This window comes from Impatiens glandulifera, chromosome 8 (genome assembly GCF_907164915.1).
Source record: "Impatiens glandulifera chromosome 8, dImpGla2.1, whole genome shotgun sequence".
NCBI lineage: Eukaryota > Viridiplantae > Streptophyta > Magnoliopsida > Ericales > Balsaminaceae > Impatiens > Impatiens glandulifera.
Window position 1 is genome coordinate 15,647,968 of NC_061869.1, and position 5,598 is coordinate 15,653,565.

The 5,598-nt window shown below is 31.6% G+C and overlaps 1 pseudogene; it reads right to left on the bottom strand.

Annotated features, from left to right (window-relative positions):
• Positions 1–239: 239 nt before the first annotated feature.
• Positions 240–5,133, bottom strand: LOC124912610 (annotated as a pseudogene).
• Positions 5,134–5,598: the final 465 nt, after the last annotated feature.

Sequence of the window (5,598 nt, forward strand, 5' to 3'; positions counted from 1 at the left end):
TATTATTTTTACAACTAAAATTTCCAATTAATTCTTAAAATCATAAATTAAAAAATGTCATCCCTATTAAAATTCCTTACAAAATTTATCATTGTCTCCCATTCCTCAACTTATTTATTATTATTCAATAAATTTTATATTAATTAATATATATATAATATTATAAAATAAGTAAAATAATGACATTAACCTAAAAGAAATAAGAAGAAATTAAGACATTTAAGACAAATTTCACAATATTTCCACCAAAAACTGATTCCATTCTTGCATTAAGAGCACATTGAGTTCAACAAAAACATTGAATTACATTAGTTAGCTCTAAACCCTAAAACACCAAACCCTAAATAAATATTCATTGCACATTACCATATACATATCTAAAGCCAACATAAATAAACTCAACATACCCAGAAACATTTCATTACATAGACATAATGGGAACAACTGTCGAACTGAATCGAGATTCTCCTAAGAACTTGCAGTTATCATCCAAAGCATTAGAATCGAATAATCTTCTCAGATTTTTTCTCACCCCAACACTTTCTCGTCTTCTTTTCTTCTTAGAACAACACATTTTCTGATGATGAAGATTAGATCTGCTTCTCTTCCCAGATGAATTCCACTTCAAGTCGGCAAGCAATGCATCCTTTGACAGATCACAAACAGTATTATCCACCTTTTTAGCATCTATAAGCTCGGGAGTTATATTCGCTAAGGTACAGTCGTTGTTAATGACTTGTAGGGCACAATCTAGCTTGACAACACACTTTGTTACTAAAGCTTCCTTATTGTTCTTCAAACCAGATAAGATAGAAATTGCAAGATCAGGTCTTTCCCTTATGTCTTCCCATTTCTTACTAACCAACCATTCGCATGAATGTCTCAGATCATTTACAGTGAAACAAGATTCTTTATTCTCACCTGAAAAAGGAGCAAGTTGGCATATACAATCAATAAGTTAAATTAATAAGATAAGGGTGCATTTTAGTATTCTTCATTGATTATCTCAATGATTTTGATTAATGAAATGATGTGATAAGAAGTTATTAGTTTCAAGATGAAGTCAAGAATCTCATACCTGGGAAATAAATATGGATTTTATCTTCGGAATATTTCTGAAGTATAATTCCTTCCCACCACCCATCATGCCACCAGACATCTACAGATCCTCCAACTTTTGTATCAAGTAAACTTACACCCTTCTTGGATGGGGGACTAGGTCTAACAACAGGTCTCTCACATAACCTCACACCCATTGCATCGGGGTTAGCAATCTTTGAAGCTAGGATCCATTCCTGCAAAATGTTAAAGATAGAAAGTGTAAATATAAACAATGATTACAAGAGATTTTTTTATGTGGATTTTTTCAAAATATTTTAGTTTTTGGTTAAATGACTAAACTATACATTCTATTTAATATTAAAAATGTTATAAAATATAAAGGGTAATTTGGTTGATGATTAGATTGAGTCATTGATGATGTGATAAAAGGTTATTTGGGTCTTGTTAGATGTGGTTATTTGAGATTATTTTCAAATAAGCCACTATCCAATCAACAATATACCTATCAATTGCATCATTCAATCATCAACCAAAATACCCTATATTTTTAAAAGGTTATATATCCCATAATGTCTTTTAACTGAACTTGATATTCAATAATCTACATCAAACAAGGACCAGGACACCTTAGCAGTAAAATAAAATTTGGTAATAACTTGTACGCACCTCCAAAAGTTTTGATTCATCTTCAGCATCCATAATATCTATGTAACGCACTTTAACCTTGTTCTTGTGCTTCTTGATAATGACAGACTTGAACCAACAACCTCTTATACCACTGTCCTGTGAAAGAACTTCCACAGCAGATCCTACAATCAAATGTTGTAAAGGTTTCATGACAATGTCTTCTTTCACATCAGCTTCTGTAGGAACAACGTGAGCATCCATCATTCTGCTGTTTTCAGAACCCAATCCGGAACTAATTAGACAGTCAGGGCTGCTGTAACCATTTTCAGATCCAAAATAAATATTGGTTTCCTTAGACAGATGCAGTCTTTTCTTTGGTCTAATAGTTATTTCCTCCTTAAGATGATTGTCAAGAGTTAGAGACTTCAAACAATCATTTGACACATTAATACTGTATAAATGCCCGATTGTGGCTTGTCTCCAATAGCCCTTAAGCTGCGTAATATTATAAGGCTTAATCTCACCATTGTCAAACAGTTTTTGACAAAAAAAACGGTTCTAGTGAATCATGTTTAGTCATTTTGGAGAACTTTTCGTAATGTAGGGGACTTAGAACGCTTGCTAGTCCATCTATACATTCAATACTAAGGTGTTGTTCACAAAGTGAAAAGAAAACCTCTCTGTTGTTATAGTTTTGTGGCAAAACCATACCAACTTCATCGATTTTGTGAAACCATTGCACAGCAACCATCCTGATCCCTCTTGGATCCTCGTACATATCAACTAAGTGAGCAACAAGACGTTTGTTTTCTTCAGCCAAAACATAGACAATGTCGTGAGCCTGAAAAAAAATTGAACAGCTTAATGAATCACTAGATTAGCAAAAACAAATGCTTCAAATAAATTATTCAAATGATTAAAGGCAGGTTTAATAAAACTTAATTTTATGTGTGAAAAATAAAAGAGAAATAAATTAAATAAAAATATATAATTTAATGTACTTGTGTAAATTGATTAAATAAAATGTGGAACTAGTTTACCATTACCTTGAAGTAATTTGATTAATCTCCACAAATTAATGTTGTCTTAATACACACTTATGGTAGTACAAGTTAATTCGTTCATAATTCACAACATACAGAATTTAGCTAGTTTGTTAGCTTAATTTGAGCTAATCCAAAAAATTAAGTCATTTTAAACAACAAATATCAAATGAAATTAATTCAAATAAGTACTTATTTATTTACACTAAGTGATAAGTTGTGTTATAAAATACTATCAAGTGTCAAAGAAGGAGATAGATTCTACCATGCTAATGTTGAATACTCACCGAGATTTTAACATTATTACTGCAAAAGGACTGGTAATGTGTTCTTCTTTTCTTGCAGGTCCATGGAACACCAAACCACGAAAAATCTGCACTCTGTTGCCCAATCTTCAATGTCAGGCAAATAAAAATTGATAAATAGGTGTGGAGTAAAATAATGCAATTCAACATGTACAATATTTATTTTAAATGGAAAACCATAAAGGATACCTTTGGATTTTCATTGGACGTGATTCGATAATACCGATTAGTCAATGAAGCATCAGCCAACATATGTGAACCTGAATTTACCATAAACATTGCTGGTAAGTTGATTAGCCAAGAAAAAGGGATACAAGACCCACAAATAGAAGGAGATGACTACAACAAATGAAGGCATATTAAGAAGGTAAGATGGGGGGAAAAGAACAAATCATGTCAACATATAGGCCAACTATGGTGGCTGGAAACATCAACTAAGAATTCGAAACAAATATAACTATCCCATGAAAAGACATCGTAGAGCTCAACCTAGATTGAGGGCATAGGAATCCAGAAGCTCTCAACCAGCTCTTAGACATCTGATAATATAGATTCCTGCCACCGAGATCTTAGTCAGTTGACAATAACATTTAGATATGAAATATTCATTTGATAAGTTATCGTAGAAAAAAAGGCTCAGGCAGTACACACAAAGCCACTTGTGAATTGTAGTTCCATAAGGAAATTTTCATTCTAACACAATAAAAGAAGATAAATTTTCAAGCGACAATTGTGAAACAAATAACTTCAGTACTATTATCTGGATAATGATTTAGATTATAATTTGTATATCATATAAAACAACAAAAATTACACTATACTTTGAACCAAGATCCAAAAAATAACATAAATCATGATCCAGACAAATCCTTATATAAGTCATAAAAATCAATTCCAATTTTAACTTTTCGGCTTTTGGAGGTTTACGAAACTGGATTGTGAAATCGTCAAAAAAATACTATATTAGCCTATTAAACAACAACAAAACTGGAGAAAATCTTCAGTTTCTTGAAGCATCTAAATATTTCAATAGAAGTGAGACATTGTATCAACACATTCTGTGAAACTAAATTACTCTAGCATTGAGAATCATACAAATTTCATGGTAAGAGCCTTCAAAAATGTATCCATTATTAAACTCTAGATGATATCAAATATAAGGGGGGATCTGGGTAACATTGAAAAGTAGCTTCAGAAACATGTGCTAAATTATCTACTGTCCTACAGAAAGGTGAAATTCAAGCCAGTGTAATAATATAAAAGAAAAATAAGGAGAAATCAGTAATGGTAAAATAAGGATAGATGGAACAGAAATGCACATGTTATTGAACTCCTTAGATAAGAAGCTGGTAGGAACATTAGAGAATCATATATGAACAAGAAATTAACAAAAATAAACAAAATGGTATGATAGTAAAATATACATAAAGGTAAATTAGGCTAGATAAATAGAAGAAGACATGAAATCTAAAGAATTCCCTAGATTTGTACACCATGCAAACATCCAAAAGAAACCCAAAAACTATTTGAAGAAAATGTGAAAAGGGGGTTGAGATCAAAGCTAAATGAGGCTCAAGGAATAACAGATAACAAGTTTAGAAGCGAAATATTGGATCTTGGTGTATATTGTATAAGTTCAAACCCTGTTAACTAAATCGAAAAAAAGGGCAAACCAAGATTTGAATAAACACCAAAAGATATGTTTTTTCCTCTAAGAACAAACCAGGAGAAGAAAAATTGTATAATGTTTTCACTTTATATACCTGAAACGATAGAATCTAACCATTTGACAACATCCTTCCGAGATCTGAGTTTCAATTTAGAAGGCAAATTTGACAAGAGAGAAGAATTCCGTATAGAATAATGATACGGCATATCCGGTAAGCTCCTTTCTCGGCCAACAACCGCTAGATCCGATGAACCATCCATGCATTTGAGATAATAATAAACTTTCTTCCTCTTATCTTGTTCGTTTGATACATAAAACTCTTCCCAGCTCACAAAACAAGATGAAGTCGATGTTACCGAGGTTGTCGTCTCCATATCAACAAATCTAGGTCAAAATTTCTTTTGAAAACTCCTCGCCGTGAAGTTTTGAGATTCCGACAGTGATTTTTAGAAGACCAACTTTGACAATGAAGAATGGATAGATAGATATATAGGAAAAATCAAAAGGGGAAGAACCTAGGGTTTTGAAGATTTGAGATTTGAGATTTCGAATCGACGGTCAGGATTAATTGCACGACGAGGGAAAGTCGTAGGAGGTTTCATAAAGGCGCTTAATTAATATACGTTTCCAGAATTGTCCTTTATTAATTTACGTAATTACCGCTTACCACGTTGAGCGTTTTTTCTTTTGTCTTTGACCACGTGGAATATTTTGATAATCTTTTTTTTTTTACTTTTCTTTTTGGTTTTTTACTAAATAACTTAAATTTTCATAATCTTAACACTTAAAGTTAATACAAAAAAAATTATTTGAAACTATATTCATATTTGACATGACAATAATAATCACTTTTAAAAATTAATATAATTAAAAGAAAAAATATTTGATAAAA